This window comes from Halichoeres trimaculatus, unplaced genomic scaffold (assembly GCF_033239565.1).
Source record: "Halichoeres trimaculatus isolate MK-OKI-2021-1 unplaced genomic scaffold, fHalTri1.1 fHalTri1_scaffold_2, whole genome shotgun sequence".
In the NCBI taxonomy this organism is placed as follows: Eukaryota; Metazoa; Chordata; class Actinopteri; order Labriformes; family Labridae; genus Halichoeres; species Halichoeres trimaculatus.
In genome coordinates this window covers 701642-726500 of record NW_027437180.1, presented here as the reverse complement: position 1 = coordinate 726500, position 24859 = coordinate 701642, and the positions used below count along the sequence as shown (strand labels likewise).

Genomic DNA, 24859 nt, shown 5'->3' with positions numbered 1-24859 from the left:
TCCTGGGATTATTCCTGGACTCGGTGACGTTCACAGCGCGCCTCTCGGCGGACCGAGTGAACGGTTTCAGGGCGTGTCTCGTGCTTTTTCAGCCAGGCAAATCTGTTCAGTTCAGATTATGTCTTTGGTTACAAGGACTGATGGCTTCTGCCATTCTCGTAGTCCGTCTGGGACGGCTCCACATGAGGGGTTACAACTTTGGGTGGCCTCATGTGGACTGGATCCCGTGCGTCATGGTGCGCGGAAAGTGTTGGTCACACTGGAATGCGTCAGGGCGCTGCGCCCCTGGAGAATCCCGTCCTTTCTGACCCAAGGGGTGCCCATGGGTTCCGTCCTGTCCAGGAAGGTGGTCACTACGGACGCCAGCCTGACAGGTTGGGGCGGGATTCACGAGGGCCGGTCTGTGAGGGGTCGCTGGTGTGTGAATCTTCAGCGTTCTCACATAAATTTTCTGGAGCTTTCGGCGGTGTTCCTCTCCCTGAAACACTTCCTTCCATCTCTCATGGGTCATCACATTCTAGTGAGGACGGACAATACAACGACCGTGGCGTATATCAACCGTCAGGGGGGATTATGTTCCCGTCAGTTGCATATGCTAGCACGCAGACTGATCCTGTGGAGCTGCGGTCGCTTCCTCTCCCTGAGAGCGACGCACGTCCCGGGAGTCCTGAACACAGGCGCGGACCTGTTGTCCAGGGGCGCGCCAGTATACGGGGAGTGGACTCTGCACCCGGAAGTTGTGGAACAGATATGGACCCGGTTCGGTCGGGCCGTGGTGGATCTGTTCGCGTCAAGAGAAAACACGCATTGCCCTCTGTTTTTACTCTCTGCGCAGCATGGATGCTCCTCTAGGGGTAGACGCTCTAGCGCACGCTTGGCCGCACGAGCCTCTATACGCATTCCCGCCCCTGACCTTGATACCCCCCACTCTGTCCAGAGTGAGGGAGCACGGCCATGCACTGATTTTGATAGCTCCACACTGGCCTGCGATGCATTGGCTGGCGGAGATTTATCAGCTGATGTGCGCTCAACCTTGGCAGCTCCCGCTGCGCAGGGACCTGCTATCGCAGGGGGGAGGGGCGATATTCCACCCGCACCCGGAGCGTCTGGCACTGTGGGCCTGGCCCCTGAGTGGATAAATCTGTCAGCTGTGGGTCTTTCACAGCGGGTTATTTCCACTATACAAAGTGCTCGGGCCCCCTCCACTTGGTCTCTGTATGACTGTAAGTGGAGAGTGTTTGAGGGATGGTGTCACAGAAACGGCCACATCCCTTTTCAGTGTCCTGTGGGGGTGATATTATCATTCCTGCAGGACCTGATTGACAAACATAAGGCTTTCTCCACGGTTAAAGTGTACTTGGCAGCAATCGCTGCCTGTCACGTGGGGTTTGGAAAGCAAACAGCGAGCCAGCACCCGCTGGTTTGCCGCTTTATGAAGGGAGCGCGCAGGCTTCTCCCCGTGTCCAGACCGCTGGTGCCACCATGGGATCTGGCTGTGGTTCTGGAGGGGCTCAAGGGCCTTCCTTTTGAGCCACTGGAGGGAGCTAGCCTGAAACATGTGTCTCCCAAGACAGTGTTGTTGCTGGCTCTGGCTTCAGCTAAACGAGTCAGTGACATTCATGCGCTTTCGGTTCATCCCTCATGCGCTCAGCTCTTCCCGGGGGATGTGAGGATGATTTTGAAGCCCAACCCGGCTTTTGTGCCGAAGGTGGTGGGCTCATGTTCCCCTATTGACCTTGTGGCTTTTACTGCCTCACCAGGTGGGCAGCGGTCACATGCGTTATGTCCGGTCCGTGCGGTGCGCACTTATATGGATAGGACGAGGAGTGTCAGGAGGAGCGATCAGCTGTTCGTCTCCTGGGCTAATCCTCACAAGGGAAAACCTGTCACAAAGCAGCGTCTATCCCACTGGATGGTGGAGGCGATTGCTTTGGCTTATACGAGTCAGGGTTTCCAGCCTCCTGGGGGCCTGCGAGCGCACTCGACTCGGGGCATGGCTACATCCTGGGCCTTATTCAGGGGAGTCTCTGTTCAGGACATTTGTGCTGCGGCGAGTTGGTCCTCGCCTCTCACTTTTGTTTGTTTCTATATGCTGGACGTCTCTGCTCCCTGCGTGGCACGAGCAGTTTTGCTGTCCTGATTTGAACGGAGTAATTTCCCCTGTAGGTTGGTGGACGCTTGATAAGCTTGTCTGGCAATACGGGAGCAACCATATCCCATAGTGAGACATCGAGCGAAATATTATGAAAGAGAACTTAAGGTTATTTACATAACCCCGGTTCTCTGAGTAATATGAGTGAGATGTCTCACCAGACAACCCTTCTTGCTTGGGCGAGTGAGAAGAGGTGCTTATCTTGAATGACGTGGTGCCGTCCGCATGAAGTATTTAAGGTAGGGGGACTCTACCTATGGCGGACGGACACGTTTCACCAGCCAATCAGGATTGGCGTAATGAGATTAATGCTTCTGAGGGCTGCAGCAGGGGCGTGCATCCCATAGTGAGACATCTCACTCATATTACTCAGAGAACCGGGGTTATGTAAATAACCTTAAGTTTCACCTCAACCATTGCCACAACACCAAAACTTGGACTAAGTCTGTGTGTGCGTGCTTGTGTGTGTGTGTGTGTGTGTGTGTGTGTGTGTGTGTGTGTGTGTGCCTCTGTGTGTGTGTGCCTCTGTGTGTGTGTGTGTGTGTGTGTGTGTGTGTGTGTGTGTGTGTTTGTGTGTGTGTGTGCGTGTGTGTGTGTGTGTGTGTGTGTGCGTGTGTGTGTGCGTGTGTGTGCGTGTGCGCATGTGTGTCTGTGTGCTTGTCTCCCTCTCTCTCTGTCATCAACCCGCCCCCCCATACTTCTTTATCACATTCTCTCTCTCCCCTATCTATCTCTGTCTTACCCCAACACAGTCTCCTCTGATGTTTTTCTAACATGAGTCTGAGGAAAGTTTTTCTTGCCATTGTAACTTGCTAAATGCTGCAGACCTCTGTACTCATGGTGGGTTAAGATGAGATCCGACTCCTTATCTTGTCTTGATGTTGGGTTTCTGTTAATAAAATGTTATTATCATTAACGGGTCTAGACCTGTTAATGTTTCTGGAAAGTGTCCTGAGATATTGTTTGTTATGATTTGGCACTTTACAAATAAAGATTGATCGATTGATAGTGACAGCAGAGCCAGCTGAACCACTGCCAGGCCTACCAGACTTCTGAGGTCACGCAATGTGAATGGGTAGACCAGACAGTTACATAACCAGCTGTGGGTTCCTCTCCTGCCCTGGCACCATGACATTCTTCAAAGATCAATATCTAAATACATACACTGCTGCTAACAAGGACTGAGGTTTCACAGTACAGTAATGGTAAGTGCTGTTGATTCAGCCTCCAGTTGATACTTTAGGCATTGCACACCGCCTGGCCAAAAAAAAAGTCGCCACCTGGATTTAACTAAGCAAATAAGTACAAGTCTCTTGTTAGATAATTACCTCATGGGCTATTATCTTTCAGATGGCAAGAAGTCCCATGTACACTGTAAATGAAATGACTTTTAGCAAGGGGTGTGCTTGTTTTGGAATTAAATGAAGGTTGAATCCTAACAAGCAAGCAGCATGAGAGATAATTTGGTTTTCTCCGGCATCCCTGAACACACCACAGAAGACCCAGAGAAATTAGTTTTGGACTTCATTAAACATCAGCTCAAACTCCCCCCCGGACACAGTTAAAAACATAACCTTTCACCATGTTCACCGTTTAGGACAGAAAAACTCAAACAATAACCGACACCTTCCAATTGTCGCAAAATTGGAACATTTTAAACAGAAAGAACTGGTCAAATATCAAGGAAAACAGCTAAAAGGAACAAACTTTGGACTCAACGATCAATACCCGAAAGAATCATAGACAGACGCAAAAAACTCTTCCCCAACTGTGGACAAATGATATAAGAAGGGAAAAAAGCAGTCATCTCAGTGGACAATCTTTACATCAACGGACAGTTATACCGCAGCAAGGACATCACCCCCTGGTTATATGAGCCCCCCTTCTCTCATGTAAACAACAGCCCCCCCCCTACGCTCTCTCTCTCCTCTAAATAGACCTCCGTCCCCCTCCCATTTCTCTCATCTCATTGCTGATTCCAATAACTCATGGACTATCATGAACATTTACCATAAGCACCTCCGTCTCACTCCGCACAGCATGCCCTTCGATTAACGGCACCGCCACTGTTTTTTATTGTTCAATGTTTTTGTTTTGCTTGTTGTTTTTAAGTTTGCTCTTGTCCTATCTTGTTTTGTTCTAGCAAAGACCCTCACACACACGCGCTCACCCACACCCACCCACATATGTATACAGCCACACTTAGACACACACACCCACTTAGCATAATGTCCCCTTTTCTCTTTGAAACCAACCCACTTACATGTCAACTGTAAAGTGTGTAACCTGGAATGTTCTTGGTATGGGCACACAGTTAAAGAAAAATAAAATATTCAATCATCTCACCTCACTCCAGGCAGATATCTGTTTGCTACAGGAAACACATTTCTCAGAACTAGACAATCCCAAACTACTATCATCCCAATTCAACCATTCATTTTCATCTCACTACAATCAAAAAAGAGGAGTTTGTATTTTAATCAGTAAATTAATGTCATCCATCCATAACTCCACCATCACTGACCCAGAAGGAAGATTCGTAATCATTAACATATCAATCAACAATGGCTCCCTGACAATAGGGAATCTATATGGTCCAAACCAATCTTTTTTTTATAACTTCTTTTCATCCATATCCAGCTTTTCTGACTCTCAAATAATAATCGGCGGCGACTTTAACACAGTATTACACCCATCAAAAGACAGATCCAACACATCCGAAAATAAACGCACCTGGTAATCTACAGAAACAATAATCCAGTTCATGAGAGATTTTGGTCTTGGCGACAGCTGGCACCTTCAACATCCAACAACAAAAGAATCCTCATTTTTTTCACCAGTACATTATTCATACTCACGTATCGACCTCTTCCTCACCAGTAATTCAATGATTCCAAACATTTCTGAACATCGTATCCACCCCATTATCATCAGTGACCATGCCCAGTATCATTCAAATGGAACCACCCTAGACCGCACAGACCAACCCCCAGATGGCGCTTTAACACATCACTCCTGAAAGACTCTGAATTTAACAACCTCATTGAAAGAGAGTGGGCATCCTTCCTGGAAATACACAGGGCTGAAGGTTTTCCAGCGCAGCGCCGGATTTCCGGCGTGAAGAAGTCTTTCCCTTAAAAAAATGTGTATATGTATAATTATATAAATGTCATAAATACGCACAGCTCCACCACTGCTAAATTACTGCTGCATTAGGGTTGGAATCAATATTATATTGATATTATTAAACACAGATCTCTTTTCCCACTGCTTAACTTCGTCAGCCGCCATGGTGTTGTCATAGAGACCATAACGTGTGATAAATCAATCCCGTCCTGCCTGACCTAGGATGCTAAGAAGTATCGTGTAATATTGGTGCTGATAATCTCATTTTAAAGTGTGGATTACAATCAAGTATATATCTAGAAGGGAGACTTTTTCAACATTACTTTTAAACTCTTCACAGCCCCTTTAGGTCAAACTTTTTGATTGAAAACAAGTCAAATGTCATACATACACTTAACTTGAAAACAAAGTGCATCAGGTTTGTCGCTTAACTACTGTGACATTAAACTAATGTTGCAATGAAATTATTGGATATAAGATGTGGCCAGTTGATGTAACTGTTAAATGTCACTTGGTGTGAACAACCTTTCTCATAAAAAATCTGATATTGTGTTAAAAAAAAAAATAAAAAAATAAAAAAATAAACAGTTTCTCTGAATATGATTTTATCAGTCACTGTAAAAATGACATTTTTAATGATTTTAAATGAATTGACCCACAAACAGAGAGCAAACATTGATATGTCTATGTATCAAAACCCATGTCATTATGTTTAGGAATAAAATATTTTATTACATTAGTTATACAGTCTGTGGGGAGCTGCAGTGGAGGTGAAGAAGTCATATTTTGCTTCCAATTTAACTAAAATGTGAATTTTTACAGATATATTTTTTAAGAGATGAAATGTCGTATTGAGGTCAAAGAATTGCTGTATTGATATTTTTTTCCCACCTCTACCGGAGAATAGATCTCAATCCAACAGAGCTCCTTTGGGATATGCGGAACCAGTGTTTTTCATTGAGGATGTTGAGTCCACAAATATGAGCATAAAGCAAAACCTCTGAGGAAGGTTTCCAACATCTTGTTGAATCTATGACACCAAGAGTTAAGGTAGTTCTGAGGGCAAAAGGGGGTCCAACCCTGTACTAGCAAGGTGACTGCTGAGTGAAGGCTCATGTGTCTGCCTCTGACCTGGGTCAGATTGTTTTGCAAGACCAGATTTTCACAAACAGACACACAAACACACTAACCAACGAGGAAGAGTGCAGGTGAAATTACTTTTTGGGCCTAACAGAAAAATGTAATTCAGTGATCTCATTCTGTGTCAATGACAGAGTATTGTTCTGCAGCTGTTACTGCCTGTTTGATGGCAGCCAGCCCAAGTTAACAAAAACTCTGGTTTCAATATGAGGTCCAAACAGTTCAAACAGGTCCAGTATGATCCCCCTCTGTAAAGGGCTCAGCAGTCCGGCTTATGAGGGAGAAGACCACAGAAATACAGAACCAGAACACTTGATCCAACCATACATGGAAAGAAATGCTCCCACAGTTTGGAGCTGTTCAGTCCATTTACTCCAAGAACTTCAAGTCTCCCTCAGCTCCTTCTGCTCAGGCCTCATGGATTACTGAAACAGTGTAAGCAACAGTCTGTCCAAACACAGACTTTTTTGAAACTGCATGTTTCTAAAGAGCTCCGATAAGGCCCCTGTCTGCGTCTGTGTGGCTTGTTCCATACATCATGGCTGTATGATCTTGTTTATACAAGCTGAGCCTCCACTGGGAACAACCTCACTCCAGCTCTGACTGCTCAACTTCCTTTCAAGCAAGTTATGTCAGCCCTCTTTTGTTTATCCATCACACTTATGTGAGTAAGCCTAACATTACCTGGAGATCATCCATTCCATCATCTGTTCCAATAAAACATGACGCAATGATTTTCTGACATTGAAGCATTGCTTTCCTTTCGTGCATTGGCAGATACAGTGTGGTAGTTTGTGACCACGGCTAAAAAATAAACATGGATTCCATCAAATAAATACTGAAAGCATTTCACTTCAGCAAGAAGCATTTAAACAAAGACAGCTGAAACCTCCTGCAGCTTGGTGAACAATGCTTTGCCTGTATGTGCATATGTTGTGAAGGGATTTATTTTCATGAGCAATCATCTCAACAACGCATCTGGAAGTCGTCTAATGCACCATTTTTAGAGAGAACAGAGGATAGACCCAAAAACTGCTTCATACGTTTGTTTTGGAAACATTACCTTTATACAAACACCCTCTGAGGAGTTTCTAAATAAGAGAGAGTGTTCAGGGATCTGTAACAAAGAGAAACTTTCACTGTCATCAAGTTTTACGAGAAATATCAGTATCCAAACTGAATCATATCAAAACACATAACCAATAATACAGTGTGTGTTCACACACACACACACACACACATGCTGATAGCACACTAAACTTACTTTATGGTCTCTTCTTTCTGGAGCTGTAAAGCTGCAAAAACAACCTCCAACAGGAATCATGGGAACTACTGCAGCTCGCTCGCTGCTCACTTCACACTGGCATGCACTTGGCTAGGCTGGCTACCCTCACACTCACACACACACACACACTCACACACACACACACACACACACACACACACACACACACACACACACACACACACACACACAAACTCTATCCACCTCCTCACACATACACAGGCAGACACACACTCAAATACTGAACTGCACAGCATGTTCATGCGCCGTATCTTATCCCATCTCTGATGTGTGTGAAGTGTGAGCTCCAGTGAGGGAGGACTACGCAGGCTCTGACGGTGGTGGAGAGAGGGAGGAACGAGACGGGAGAGAGTGAGGAGAGAAGGGAGAGGGGGGAGTGCCGGAGGGGGGATACACCTCCCGTTTAGGTTCTGAAACACGAGCATGTTGCTCAGTTCTGCAGCTACAACAATCCATGCAGTTATTATTCTTGAACATTAAGGAGCAAACACACACACACACACACACACACACACACACACACACACACACACACACACACGCACGTGCCAGTGAGCCAAAAGGTTGAACTGAAGGGAGGCCTTTGGTTTCAGGTCATTCAACAAACAAACAGAACATGAGAAAAAAGGATTTTCTTTCACAGACTGGATTCAGGACTTCCACTGTCTACGTGTTGTGGGGATGGGTACCTTTCACATTTGAAACAATACAGTACGAATGCTCAGTACCTGGCAATTGACATCTGTACTGAACGGTACATATTTTCAGGACTTTCTTGTGTTTATGGTAGGGGTGGGCGGTAAACTGTTTTTCATGTCTTTCCACCGGTTAGACACTAAATGAATTTTATCAATGTATAATTTTACCATAATTACCTCAGTAAAGCATTGTTACAAATAATAAGTCTAAGTAGTGGTTAAGTCCTGTGGGATATTTATTTCTCCTGATGTGAGAAGTCACTTTTCTGCCACAGCCATTCTGAAAATAACCCTTTAACGCCGGCAGCACTGAGTCAGTGACATGGCTTACTAGATGAAGTAAACAATGAAGTAAACACTTACTGGTGTGCAGAAAGCTAAACAGTTCATGCACACTAGGTGAGCCTAGTCCCTGCTTCGCCCAAGCACATACAACAGTCCTACAGTACTGTTGTTACAACTGTGGCTGACTACTGTCTTGGACTTGGTATTCAACAATACACCAGATGATCGGCTCAACTCTACTTTGGTTGAGATCTAACAAAAGCGGCTTCTGGACAAGACAGCTACAGACCTGATCAAAATCTTAAGACTAGTTGAAAAATTGCTAGAATTTGCACATTTGGATCTCAATGAGGTTTTAAGTAGAGCTACAGTATGCAAGAGCAAGAAGGGGGAGTCTGACAAAAAGCACTGTGAAAAAGTAATTAATTGAAAACAAGTAACCTGAAATAGGCTGTTTATCAGCTGATCAAAAGTTTAAGACCATTGCTCAAAAAATAACAAAAAAAATCTCCAAACCAGAACAAAAACATTTCCTTAGTATGACTCAGTAACGAGTAGGTCCACCGTTCTTGTTAATCACTTCAAAAATTGGTTTGATGCTTGATGGGAGTGTTTCCAGGAAGCTTTTGGAAACATTGATCCAAGTGGTGAAGATGGCTTCATGAAGGGCATCAACTGTCTGGAACTGATGGCCATTTTTAAAAACTTCCCTTGCCATCCATCCCCAAATGTTCTCTATTGGATTTAAATCAGGGGAACATGCAGGATGGTCCAAAGAGTGATGTTCTTCTCCCTGAAGAAGTCCTTCATCAAGCCAGCATTGTGACCTGCAGCGTTGTCCTGTTGAAAACCCAGCTGTTACCACAGAGACCAGGGCCCTTAGTCATGAGGGATGCCAGTGGCAACATCTGCACGATCTGCACGTACCCAGCCTCTGTTTGACGACCCAGAACCACATGAAGCTCCAGTGTTCCATTGAATGATAAAGCCCCGATGATGATGGACCCTCTCCACTGTGCTGGGTAGAAAACATCTCAGGTGGGATCTCCTTGTCATGCCACTAACGTTGGAAGCTGGCACCGTCAAGGTTTCATTTTTTCTCATCAGAGAATAAATCTTTTTTCCACCTTTCATTGTCCCATGTTTGATGCTCCTGGCAAAGTCCAAACGGGCAGTTTTGTTTTTGAAGGAGACGAGGTCTTTGAATTCGTTTTTTGTTTTTTTAAACCCTTTTCCCACAGATGCCATCTGATTGTTACTGTGCTGTGGTCGGCACCATTAAGGGCCTTAATTTGGGTGAAGGACCGCCCCTGTGTCTTGACTGATATCCAATCAAAAAGCTGGTGTGAAATGGGTGAGTAATTACTTGACTTAACAAGAGTGGCATAAAAGAGGTGGGAAAGGGGTAAATACAACTAAAAGTGGCAAAAAAGGTGAGGGGAAAGAGGTGACAAATAACCAGAAAAATAGGCAATCTGAAAAAAGGCGAGGGTGAATGTGTGTAAGAGTGCAGGTCGATTAAGTGGTGGCCTATTGGAAAAACAATAAAAACCCAACACGTTCTCACTCCCAACCCGTCACATATGAACGAACGGTCAGAAGCCCCTTGCGTCAGTATTCGACGTAAGGGGGGTGCCCCTCGCGTCTCTTTACGACCCGAAGGGCCCATCCATAGACTTCAATGAGAGCCCTACTTTGTCAGATATTGATGCCTTAAGACCGTCTGTGCCCAGATCGTCTCTGAGGATTGCATGATGGGAAATGTATTTTCTTATCGTGGATTTGCTGATGTAAAAAACATATTAAAGGATAAGTTCGGTTCATACAGCTTTTACATTGTTTATAGAATGAAGTAGAACAAAAGACTCACTCAGAAGGCTTTCCTGATCCAAGCAGTGCTTCGGGAGATATTTAGATCCAAAATCGTGCAGCAGACGTTCGTGTAATGGGATCCATCGGGGCATAGACAGTGCCGCTCCTAAAACTGCATTAATTGTCCAAAAACTCATGTTTTTCACCAATATTCCATCATGGTCCGCTCCGAGATAGTCCTCTGTTGCAGTCTGTGTCACTCCAGACAGCGCTGTTTGGCTGTACTGACCTCTGAACTCACGAAGACTTTGTTTACGTTTGTCCCTCAAAGAAAGGAGTCGACTCTCCAGAAAGTACTGCGCATGCCATCATTCTTCAGTCAGCCAGTCTCCACCTCCACAGGGTCCAGGACTGAGCTTCTTCAGTCATGCTCCATCTCTGTCTCCTAGATCCTGTCTGCTCACAGCAGGTGAAGCTCTTCCAATGTGAAGATGATGTCTGGTGTTAGCTTCATTAGCCATGTCTGTGAATAGCATGATGCTACTCTGCACTCTGGTATTCCTTCTGTTGCTGGGTTAGCACAGCTAGCTCATCAATCTTATTGGAGATAGATCATATGTTCCCAAAAACGATGGATGGAAGGACAGGTCCATGTCATCACTTCTTAGCTCACACCTGAGAACCAGCACGTCGTCCCCATCTCCTTCTCCTCACTTTGTGGAAAGACATCAGGCCTTACACCAGTTAGCATTGACATGCTACAGGCTGCTAACAGCTGATTCCACATGAAAACAATGCAGCCATGGTTACATGTAGGATCTCCAGACAAACACAGGAGAAAATAGTTGTAAAAATATCACTGAAGCCACAAAAAGTTTGGTGTCCATGACCAACAATGAACCATACAAAGTGATGATCCACTCCAAATACAAAGATGACGAAGGAGAGAAGAAAAAAATTACAAGAAACGGACAAAGACGAGAGAGCTGCTGCAACAGGCAGCCATAGCCAACAGGGCAGTGCCTAGCAACCGCCTACTTACCTATTAAGTAATTTAGTAATAGCTTGTTTGTGATATATTACTAATATATATATATATATATATATATATATTTCATTAGTATTTCATTTTGATAATGTTGACCCGTCCAATGAGTGAGAGAGGTAGAGACTTCCAAAATATAAAAGGACTGTTCAAGACTATCAACTAAAACAGCAATATTTTCTTTAAATAAGTCTGAGTATTTTCTTGTTACTTTCACTCCTAGGTATGTAAATGAGGGTGCACGGGCCACTCTAAACTCAAAATGTGAGTACCAAGTATTCAAAGCATGATTGTTAACTGGGTACAACTTGCTTTTCCCCACATTCAGCTTATATCCTGATATTTACCAAATATTTGTATAGCCATTCAAGCCTTGGGTAGGGAGTCCTTTGGATTAGAGATAAACAGAAGTAGGTCATCAGCATACAGGGGAAGTTGGAGCTTCATAGTCCCACAGGAAATGCCCTAGATATCATTGTTAGCTCGTAGTGCTATGGCCAGAGGTTCCATCGCCAAGGCAAATAGCAAAGGGAACAGAGGGCAACCCTGTCTTGTGCCACGTTGAAGAGGGAAATACTCAGATGAAATAATAACACGCACTGAAGCCATAGGAGACAAGTATAAGATCTTTATCCAAGTTACGAATTTGGGTTCAAATCCAAATCTTTGAAGGGTGTATGTCAAATAGTCCCACTCAAGGTGATCAAACGCCTTCTCAGCATCAAACGATACTACTACTTCAGGATCCTTCGAGGCTTTTGAATACAGTACATTGAGAAGTTGCCTAATGTTAAAAAATGAATTTCCGTTTCTTATGAACCCTGTCTGGTCCCAATGTATTATGTCTTGTAGAGGGCTCTCTATGCGCTTTGCTAGGAGCTTTGCTTTATAATCTGAATTTAGGAGGGATATTGCTCGATAAGAGCCAGGCTCCAGCGGGTCCTTATTTTTCTTCAAAATTAGAGAGATTGACACTTGATAAAATGTGGGAGGAAGATATGAGTTCTCATGGCATTCTGAAAATAATAGTGCTAAAAAAGGGGGAAGCTGGTTAGCAAAAGCTTTGTAAAACTTGTTGGGGAAGCCTTCTGGGCCGGCTGCTTTCCCATTCTGCATGGTCAATATGGCAGCTTCTATTTCTTCTGATGAAAATCCCTGTTTTAAACAGTTATAAGAGTCTCTGCTGATTGATAGGATGATAAGACCATTTAAAAATGAGTCAATCAGCTGAGGGTCCTGTGAGGACTCTGAAGCATAAAGGGAAGTATAAAACTGTTTGAAGCAATCGTTTATTTCCTCGTGGACAACAGTAATTGCACCTGTACTAGTTTATATCTGGGGGATAAGGCGTAATGCTTCTGATTTGCGGATCTGGTGGGCATGTCATTTAGTGGTCTTGTCGCCCTGCTCATAAATTCTATAGCGAGCTCGATGGAGCAAACTCTCTGCTTGTACAGTAGTAATGCTATCATACTCAGATTGAAGCAGAAGGCGTTGTGTATAGAACCCCGGCGGAGGGTCTGTTGAGTGTCTGTGGTCTATCGAGGAAATGAATTTGTTAAGGTCACCAAGACGTTGTGTGCGTGCCTTATTAATGGAGGCTGTATAAGCTATAGTTTTACCACGCAAATATGCTTTTAGAGACTCCCATATAATAGAGTAAGACATACCTGCGGTTATATTGTTCTTAAAAAAATAAAGGAATCTACTCCCTTTAAAACTTTTTGTCTGAGAGCAAAAGTGGGTTAAGCCACCACTGAAAACTCTTTGGGGGGATTGTGGAAATTTCAATTTAAGAATAAGGGGAGCATGGTCAGAAATTATTATGCTCTCATAACTAGAGTGCTGTAGGTTGGCTAAAAGTTTGTTGTCCATAAAGATGCGAGAAAATGTATGGTGTACATAAGAAAAAAAAGAATATTATCGTGCTGAGGGATGCAAAAAAATGCAATGCATCATAGAAGCCATACTTTTGAAGAAAGATTTGAATTAGCAGTGCACATTTTGATGGGGCAGTGGCCCTTTGAGACTTAGCTAAGGTCAGTGACATCACCAAATTAAAATCTCCGCCTAAAATTAGAGAGTGAGAGTCCATGTTTGGAAAATTAGATAAAAAGGTGGAAATAAAGTTTGTATCATCCCAATTGGGTGCATATACATTGGCCAAAACAAGGGGAATGGAGAATAGACTGCCAATAACTATAACATATCTTCCTTTATCACATCTGCAATAAATGGTGTGGCTTTATTTACTAAAATAGCAACAACTCTTGTCTTGTTATGAAAATTAGAATGAAACAACTGCCCAACCCAATCTTTCCTTATTCTAAATTGGCCACTTGTTTTTAAGTGGGTTTCTTGTAAAAAAAATAAAAATAAAGCAAAGTGTGCATTCAGACCCTTAAGATGGCTCAGGACTTTTTTCCTCTTCATAGGATTATTTAAACCCTTGACATTCCAAGTAATGTAGTTTATACCATTTTGGTCACCCTTAGCTTTACTGTTAAATTTCTCTGTCATATAGTAAGCAATACGTCATGAACACGTGTGTTCTGTTTGAAGGTTTTCCACCCGTTTTCCCCATTTAAATCATCAAGACAAATAAAACAACATAGAACAATGAGAAGAACTGAGTCATCCTTTGTGTCCTCCAAGACTTGATTCGGCAGTTTTCAAGTTTGTAGTTCAAAAAACACACATAACTTGACAATAATGAATTAAATATATTTGACACCAATTTATGATACACATGCTCACCCCCTACCTAGAGCAACAAGCTGCTGTTTATCCTCACAGATAAAGATGTTGAAATCTCATTACACTCTTTGACCAAGATGTGACTGTTCTGGAAGATGTGGTTCAAGTACTGAAGCCCCTGAAACCAGTCACATATCTACTGCGCTCAGAACAGCAGCCAAATGTGTCCATGATCCCGCCACTCAAACACACCATTCTCGCATCAATGGAACATGGTGACAAGGGATTCACAGACTATGAAGGATGTTAAATCTGCTTTAGCAACCAACTTTGGAGGGAGGTATTCAAATACCAGACTGCAACAGTTTCTGAGAGCACTGCCTTGGATCCTCGATTCAAGTGACCACTCTTGGAATGAGATCTTTAACAGTCTGGCTGAGTAAATCCTGCAAAAGCTTCCCACACAGGTACGGATGTGGCCAATTGAAACAATTTCATTTGTTCATTGTTGTTGTTGACCTTGTCTTTTATAGACTAAGGCCCCAGGACAAAGGACCAGCCAAAACCCTGCAGAGGAAACCCAGAAACTGCAACAACCAGTGATGGCAGCCCCAAAGCCGAGAGACCAACATTCAGTGAACTGCAGGGGTGACTCTTTCACACTACATCGTCAACACTAAAAATATGGTCTGATGTTATCAAAGAGGAGATTAAGCTATACAAGATGGCTAAAGTAATTTCTGTGGATGCAAATCCACAGGCAACTCTTCTCCGTGCTGGGGATCTACAATGCCACAACAACAGAGGTAGAGAGAAATGACGCTGTGTTGTTAGGCAGCCGACAAAGTGGCATTCAGAGGAAATTCAGAAGAGATCATCTTTCAGTGACATTAATATAATATATTAATATTATTCACACAACATCCTCCAGTACTGAGCCTCGTACAGCTGTTACCCTGGACGCTGAAAAGGCCTTTGATAGGCTTGAGTGGCCTTATTTATTCAAAGTACTATCTAAATTTGGATTTGGCTCTAATTTTATTAATTGGGTTAGGACGCTTTATAGGGAATCACAAGGCAAAATAATTACTAATGGACAAATGTCCACTGCTTTCCCTCTGAGTAGGTCGAGTAGACAAGGCTGTCCCTTATCCCCTGGGCTCTTTGTTATAGCTGATGAAACTCTTGCTGAGAGTATCAGACAAGACTCAGAGATAAAGGGTGTGAAAGTGGGTCAAACTACACATAAAATTAATCTTATGGCAGATGATATAATTCTGTATTTAACAAAACCATTTGATTCCCTTGCTAAATTAAAAACTGATTTACATACATTTAGATCTGTGTCTGGATATAAGGTAAATTACAACAAATGTGAAATTCTTCCACTCTCAAACTTTGACTATGCTGAACATCAGCAAGGATCCCCGTTTAAATGGTCTCTAAGTGGGATCAGATACCTTGGAATTATGGTAGATAACAATCTTAAAAATAGATACAAACTGAAATACTTACCATTACTTAGTCGAATAATAGAGGATTTACAGAAATGGATACATTTACCTATTACTTTATAAGGCAGAATAAATTGCATTAAAATGAATATACTACCGAGGCTACAATACCTCCTTCAGTCTTTACCAATTTCAGTACCATCTAGTTTTTTTTAAAAACATTAATAAATATATTAGACAATTCATATGGAATGGACAGACCCCAAGAGTCTCAATAGAAAAACTTACATGGGACTATAAACTAGGGGGTCTTCGGCTGCCTAACCTTGGGAAACATTATTTGGCTGCCCAGATGAGACTTGTGTCTTTTCTTTTTGAGAGGGAAGATGGGTTTCAACTGGAATGTATGCTCTTAAAGAAAATAACCCAGCAGACTTTATCTATAAATGGACATCTAAAACTATCTCCAGAACAACTGACAACCCTGTGCAGGAAAATATTGGGATAAGAAATATATTTTCACCTAAAACACCATTGAAACAGAATGAACTCATACCCATGTCGGTGGATAATAAGACTCTGGAAATGTGGCACCAGAAAGGGATTTGTCATTTGGAGTACTGCTATAAGGAGAATCCCTGATGTCTTTTGAGCACTTAAGGAGGAAGTATGATATGTCCAGTAGGAATTTCTTCTGTTATTTACAGTTAAGATCATTTTTGAGATCTGTTTTTGGATGTGAAATGACTTTACCTGTGCTCAGTGGTTTGGGAGGACTGCTTCATGAGGGCAATGCACCACGTCTTATTTTAAAAGTGTACTTTCTCTTAAAGGGATAGCTCGGATTTTTTTTACATGGACCTGTATGGCATCCTCATCTATAGTTACATGCATCAGCGCTGACTTACCCCTGTCAGCGTCCTGTGACCCGAGATCTGGTGCGGTTTTGGTCCAGACAAAAGTAGTCCGGCAACATGGCTAGGGTCACGAAAATAAAGCGTTTTTCCTCTCAAAACAAATTGTGTTCAAAAGAGTGATAAATTTGCATCACAAAACTGCAAACCGGAAAAAAGTCAGACTCCATTATCGATTGGCACTACTTTCTGGTGCGTATCACTGCGACGCGCGGTGCATCCAGCTGACCGGCGCGCGTTGGCACCGTCATTACAACTTAAAAAAGTTAACGATGACATGTCTGACTACGACACTGATGAAGATGACATGACATTTAGTACAGAGCCAAGGGGATATCTTTGTGAACCCGAATATACTGATGCTGAAATTCGTCAGATGGAGTTAGAACGGGTAGAGAGAGAAAGACGATCACAGTCATGTCGCTCCTGGAGCCACATCTCGAGCCGTGAAAGAGAGGGTGACAGACAAATGCTGGTGCACTTGTCAGAAGTATGAAGTCATGCCTAAAGAGGTGGAGTGCTACTGCTTTTATCACGCACCTAGATACGTGAAAAAAGGTTTGTAAGACACCCTCATTCAGTAGTGCAGGGAAGTCATTATTGTTTGTGATGCAGACAGAAGCTGCAACGCTGGACTTGAGCTTATATAGTCTAGTCATGCACTACTCAAAGCTGCTTTACACAGGTCACACTTACCCATCCACACCCATTCACAGTCACATTCACTCACTGATGGATCCAATTTTTACTATGGTAGCTATCCATCAGTACGTCTGACACAGTCACGCTCTTTCATGCCCATTCACACACCACTGACGGAGCAGTGGGAGCAACTAGGGGTTAAGTGTCTTGCCCAAAGACACATTGCCATGTGTTGCCCAGAGCTGGGCTTGAACCTGCAACCTTCTGGTCACCGACCAAGCACATTCTGCAATTTAATCAGACCACATTTAAAATTAGATAAATGTATGAAGATTATCCAAAGAATAGATTAGATTATTAAAAATGAATTTAAAAATCAGCATGGATGACAATAAAACTTAAGTTACTTACACACAAATAACATTTTCCTCTGGGGGATCAATGAAGTTAAGTTTAGTCTTATATTAATAATAATACTTAAAATACTTTATTTTAGATATTTAAAAAATTACAACTTAAATCATTACTGCAAATCCAAAGTTCATCATGGCATGGATTATTTGTTTCATTTTTCTTATTCATTTTTAGCCTAAGAGTTCAACAACACTGACACTGACAGACACAGACACTGTATTTTTTTCAAAAGGGAGATACTGACGTAGATTTTTTCAGAGTACAGGTCACTTTATTTCATTCCAAATGGAAGAGTTATAATTTATGTTTATCTTTATTTATTATTTTGTACTGTGTTATTTGATTAATCTGTTATTTCTGACAGGAATACAAAGCTCATTGAAATCTCTGAAGAACATTCATGTGATTTTAGATATTTGTTCATTATCAGTGTCGTGAAATTAATGTACGATAATCGTTATAATCGTGAAAACGAGATTATTCCTCAGACTACAATCGTGCAATCAAAATCTATAATCGTTGCATCCCTAACCACATCAAGTGCTGACTTGAGTGTATGTGTGCAGCGTGATTTAACAGTTCACTGACAAATCAACTAAATAAATTCCAAACTAAAAAAATACAAAAAAATAATAATAATACAAATCAATTAAAAAATGTTCTTGTGCGTCTTTGACACCGAGCACCTTGATGGACACGTCTTCTTTATGGTCTTTATCAACAGCCCAAAGAGTTTAACATGAACTAGACCTCTGACCAGTACATTTTTGAACCTCTTTCTTTTCATACTTTGTTTTCTATCCGTCACTATCCGAGTTTGATTAAGATCTTTGACTCAAACATTTATGAGGCCGGGACCCTTTTACGTTCACCTGCAGATTATTAATGATGTGACATGCGTAAAACCTGCTGCTCTTCAAAAAGAAACTCGTATCATTTTTGGATTCAGATAGTCTAGAAATATACATTAGTTTTTCTCAAAACATCCCCACTCTACCAAAGAAAAGCCCCTTTTCTTGGGCGATATGGACAGGTCATGATTTGAGAACATAGACTGCGGGAAGAGACAGAATGCCGATGTGCGATCGACCAGAGCATCATGCTGCTTGGACAAAAATGACTGAGAAGTTATTTGACTTTTACCTGGGGAAAGCTGAGACCTGTCTTTCCCTGCAACTCCCACCATTCCGCAAACTGATCCCTCAACCCAGCATAAATCCATCCGCTGGTCAGCAGAGCAACATAATGAACCAGCATCCCGGTGCGCTCTGCAATCAGGGGTGGGTCTAGATATTTTTGACTGGTGCCACGACCAGGGCACTGACTTGTGCAGGGAGGCATAAAGTTTATGTAGCCTTCACTAGAAAAAGTAGAATTTATTTGTGCTAATTTGTTTGTATCAAAATTAAAAGATGAACAGGCTACGGCTTAAAGAAAAAAAACAAAACTAGACTGAAACAAAGTGTTTCTTAAAAAAGACATTGAAAAGTAGAATATAACTGAACAGTGCTGTGGTGCACTGAAAACAGAACACTGTGGTGTACTGTAAAAGCTTTTTAGCTGTATTTATACATTCAAAATGTACAAAATGGTGCGACTTTCAATGTGATTGCTAATAAGTCTGCCTACTTTAAAACTACAAGGTAAAGTTGTTGAAACAGAAGAAGAGCTGAAACTTAAATTCCAAGAGTCAAATGGAGGTTACTTTTACTTTACTTTTTTTTGATTAAATTAAAACAAGAATGGCTTGGGGTAATCTCTGCCATTTGTACTTATTGTTTTGTTATTAAAGGTTGGGGAAAAATCATCAAAAAGTTGTAAATCCAACATTTTGTGAAAAACCCAGCCCTTCACTCTGATGAGACTTATCAGAAAAAAATAGATTAAATAAAAAGAAATCTGGACCCCGGAGGACAACTGATTAACTGCAAACTGTCACTGTTTGGGAAAAGCAATTGTTCTCAATCCAGCTGAATACTTGGACATCAAGTTGGCCTGACGCTGTCCCATGAAGGTTAAACTGCACATTTCACAGCTTCATGGAAGTCAACAAAGTGTTTTCAAAAAGTGTTCTTTTGCAGCTCAGACAAAGCCGGAAGTTGTCATCCGGAGAGTGAACATGCAGCACAGAAAGTAAGTCTTGGCTGGAGGTCATCTGTGTGAAACTGGTTGCTGCACTTCTCATCCTCCACAAAAACACGTGCTGTATGTCGCCACTTTAATAGTCATCAGACAACAAACCATCATTTCTGAGAATTAATTAAAAAGAATACCTCATAACAGCTGAAGCACATTACTCAAGGCATTTCCCTTTTTTAAAGTTGTGATCAACTGTGATGTCAGAGCCAAAAAAGAACGTAAAGGTTCATTTACTGAGGCTTTTTCTGCTCAACAGACAACTCCCTTTGTCAACTACAATCACTGTGGAGACCACCTAGTTACTGCAGTGGAGGCTTAATGTCACTACATCAGAGCTCCTCCTTCACCACACTAAGGCAGAGTGCTCAGCCAGTTCATTACAAAGCCACAGAAGTGTGCTGGCTCATCTCTCTTTCGCTTTCTCTCTCTCTCTCTCACAGAGAGAGAGAAGAAGAAAGAGAGAGAGCACTCCTCTATGACATGGAGAAGTGCACTGTCTTTATTTAATCCTGGGCAACCCTGCAGGATGATGCAGAGGACAACCTATTATGTAACAGTCAGAGTCTGCTGCAGCAGAAATGTCCATCACCCTCACCCCTCTCCGGCACACTCTACTGCATGGACACACGGACACACACACACACACACACACACAGTCACAAAATGCCACTCAGTGGAAAGAATGGATGTTTGGGCTTGTAAACAGTAACATGCAGACACACTGAGAGAGGGGTGGAGCGGCACAGTGACAGGACGGATTGACAATCCCACAACCCATAACCTGCAGAAAATCACCCCCTCTTTTTGACCATGGGGCCAAAGGAGTGACTGTTATCATGCATTCAATCACGCATACAAATCTGGTCTGGTCCACAGTATAGTATCTGTCTAATGCTGCTGTGGGTTAAGATCTAAGAGCCATGTCAATGAATTCTACAAATTGAAAGACCCTTAGAGAAAAAGTTCTTGTATTTCATCAGCGTTGACATGAGTGAACAACTCCGGCCTTAAATGGGAAACGTCACCTTCACCCGTGATCATCACCTGCGTGAGCGGGAGACAAACCCCGCACAGCGTATTTGAGAATTGGAGCACATATGTGCCGATTCTGTCACACCACTGGCCCGACTTGCAGAAAGTTAAGGTTTGATTGCTGTGCGCTGGCTGTGCCTCATGCTAAGCGGGAAAACAAAACACCGTCACAATGTTAACGCTGTCCGCCGCCACCTGCTCGGGACAGCCTCTCTGACCACTCGTGGGTAACGTGACAGACACGCTGTTGCTCCTGGTGATGAAGACATCGCAGCACACATGTGAACTTAATGAGATGGCGTTAAACTCGGATTTACCGTGGTAGTCCAGCTCGTGTCTGTGATAATCCAGCGCAGCCTGGTGCCTGCAACTTCACCTGCAAACACCCCGACTCCCGACATGCAATCCGCAAGATCCAAACATTTCCATCTTCATGCATCCCACTTCATGGTCCTCTGCAGCCCTGCCCACAGCTGAGTCACGACAGAGCCCCCGACAAGCACGCGCGCACACGTACGCTTGTACGCGCACACCCCTTAACATGAGGATTTAGAGGGCCATTCATTTACCCTCACTGTTTGTCATCTCATTGGCACAATATATATTGACTTATATTTTCATAGTCAAGTCTCCATTTTTTAGGGTTTCCCAAAGACAGATTTGAAGGAAAAAAAGGTGGCTTTGAGGAAGGAAGGATTCACTGCAAGCTAGTCATCTGTGATTTGCAGCAGTGTGCATTTTAAGCAGGGTGAATTCGACAGAAAAGGCGTCTGTCTCAGGGATGGTGTTATTCCCTCCATGTTCAGCTTCTTCAACTTCATTAAGTGCTTTCTAGCCTTGCCTCATGCCAGACGGAGACCCTGGACAGAATAGAGGCTGTCCACAGAATGTAGAATCAACAACAACTCAAAAAAAAACAATTTGCTATTGCAGAAAATAGAATTAATTGTCAATCATTACTCACTGTACAGTGTCATAAACCGGTTGTTCTTTTTAAGTCAGGTGTAAGTTCCTATACTGCTGTCAAAAATAATGGTGAACTCTACTTGAGACATTAACTGCTTTTGTGCGCAATTGTCAGACTGTGGAGTTCATAACCCTGCCATCAGTGCAATATTCTCTATATCCTTCTTTCCTCTCTATGTACATCCCATACTTCTTGTGCACACCTCACCCTGAACTGTGTTTTTAGTACTGTAGTGTTTTTATGTTTTTTAATTTAAAGTGTTTTATATGCTGTATTGAAATTGGTTTATATTCTCCATTTTAAACTGTGTATATTATGTATTTAAATGTTTTCTTTATTTCAACTCAAAGAGAGTCTTGCAAAAGATTTCCTATGTGTGTGGACTGTCGGTCCCTTTACAAATAGCAAATAAAAACATTAAATCCTTGAATCCTAAAACCTCAAACCACATTTATTTGAGTACAGCATTAATAAATTGTGCTACACAAATCTCTTGCCTCTAATCAATCATGTTTTTCCCTTTCACTGCCATGTCTATGCATTTTTAACTAATTTCAACATGACGTTAAACATATTTCTTACACCACTAAAATCAGGAAAAGTCATACAAATGCAAATTATGAACATCAGCTCACACAGAGCATGTTTTTGCTTGGTAACATAAAACAAGGCACCCAGAAATGATGTAGCAATAAATTCTTGAATAAAGATAAATGCACATCTGAGACACAAACGTCAGTATATTGACTTTTTATTGCATGGCCCTCTGTAACTTTACAGTTAACTCCAATTGTTTTTTGTTTTTTGGATGAAGGCCTTACACAAGAAAATCATGATCTTACTCAAATTCTTAGTGAAGCTAAAGAACAACTTATATATATATATATATATATATATATATATATATATATATATATATATATATATATATATATATATATATAGAGAGAGAGAGAGAGAGAGAGAGAGAGAGAGAGAGAGAGAGAGAGAGAGAGAGATACATGAGATTGTTGAGATGTATAAACTAGTCAGAGAAAAGAGAAAGATCTGAAACCTGGATCACACTCTGTCTGCTGGGAGGAAGAAAGAAGAAAGGGTGGAGTGGGTGCAGATGTAAAGAGCTTCAGAAGAGCAGTGTCATGAATTTAACTTTAGAATAACTTCAAGACGTGTGACAGAAAAACATCAACATCAAAATATAAAGTATTTATCCATCAGTGTCTGAAAGCTGTTTGACCAGGAAAGTTCCATAAGATTAAAAATCTCTTTGTTAAGTATTCTAGTCCAGATTGGCAGCAGCTCAGTCCAACAAGGAAGACATGCCTATGACCATGACATGTGTTATCACGTCCTTGATGTTTAGAAGAGGAAAAAGGAAAGCAAAGGGATGATGTGGAAAGAACTCTTTTTGTTTCACTTTCTCCTTCTACTGTTTAAAAGTCTGTCCTGTGGTTTTGATCCTCCCCTGTTTGAGAGAAATGACAGAGCTTTCTTTCAATCATGCAGCACCTTCTCCTCCTGCTGTTACCCCTGCTGCTTTTGCCTAGCTTACTGAGCTACGCTGCTCCCTCAGCATGGACTCTGCTGCACAAGCAGACTGAGTGACTGTGAAGACTGCAGCAGTTAACCAGTAATAATAATTATGTGAAGTTGAATTATATCATGTGAAGAAATTTGTTGTTTTTTGTGTTTGATGGATAGATTTTTTGGATATTATAACTTCAGATGAGCACTTATCCAGGGAATGTAAATGCTTTGACACACTCTGCTGGACACACTGGGGTGAATGCTGAGAGTGGATGAACAGTTCGGAGCTGGAAAAAGTCAGAGGAACGCATCTTAATCATAGATTATTAATGTTAATAATGTTCTCATCCTTTGGTTTTGCAGTTTGAGAAATGTGACTTGGTGGCCCTCTCACTAGTAGAGATACACCATGCTGCTGCATGTAGGCAGACCTGCAATGAATATTTAGCTGTGCTTAGCTCCTCTCAATTACAATGTTGAACAGGGAATATAACAATACTGTTACCAAAGGAATGCTGTTCAGCTCCTCACCATGCCTCAGTGCTGGGGCCCTAACATTAAACATGAAAACACTGAACAAAAGTGATCCGTGAATGAATGGATTTTAAAATTTTTATTCAACAACAAAAGACCTTATCCCCACCCCCCCCCACACACACATAAGAAGAAGTAAACATGGGTGAGACTGTCGTGTAAACTTTACCCAAGTAAAGAATGACTGCAGTGAAAAGATACAGTCCTGCTCTTTAACTCTTATCTAGCAAAGGGCGTGACTTGGGTAGAAGGTTTTAAATTTGGAGCAGGCACTTTGTGTCCAAACTCCAAGGCAAGTGAGGACACGTGTACCCCAACAAAGGAGGCCTAAGTGATCAGGTCTAAATCACTACCACCAGATGTATTCACATGAGGGGATGAGGCTGGCTTCTTGTGATCCAGACCCTGAAAGCACATGATGGGGCCAGGTCTGAAGAAGTAAACATGGGTGAGACTGCCGAGTAAACTTTGACCCCAGTAAAGAATGACCACAGTAATCAGATACAGTCCTGCATTGTGTTAGGATCTCACACGTTCAAACTGTGTCTGCTACACCCTAAATCTTCCTCCTATTGCTTTCACTACATTTCACATGCATAAAGAAAGAGAAATGAAGCTCAGGGTATTTTCACACCTGGCTCATTAAGAGCAGTTTTTCTGAAACAGTGAGTGCCCCCCTCCCCCATAAAACCTAGTTTGTTAGGGCATTTGTGGATCAAGATCGCCTACATAGTTTGGCCTCTGCTGGCTTCCATTACAGCCCTGTAGAGTTTCCTGTGCAGTGGGAACACAATCACCTCAGCAACCGATACAACAGACTCATAACTGAGGTTCACACTGTAGCAGTGGGGGAGCTTAGCATAAGAATTACCCACAGTTCATTGTAATGTGAAGTGAAACCATAAACAAACACAGGGTTCCAGGGAAAGCCCCCAAACTTTAGGGTAAACAAAGACGTAACACAGAAATGTAAAA

At 42.2% G+C, this 24859-nt stretch overlaps 1 protein-coding gene across 2 annotated transcripts in view; it reads right to left on the bottom strand.

Moving 5' to 3' along the window:
- LOC141803530 (microtubule-associated tumor suppressor 1 homolog A-like) overlaps window positions 1-21328 on the bottom strand; it is a 146302-nt gene extending 124974 nt beyond the window's left edge. The window contains exon 1 of one of the 2 annotated variants that reach the window (XM_074687636.1): window positions 21174-21328. The gene's annotated coding sequence lies outside the window, so the exon portion shown is untranslated. Of the gene's footprint in view, window positions 1-7682; window positions 7829-21173 lie in introns of those variants that run through there. The other variant, XM_074687644.1, reaches the window with a different exon arrangement.
- Window positions 21329-24859: the final 3531 nt, after the last annotated feature.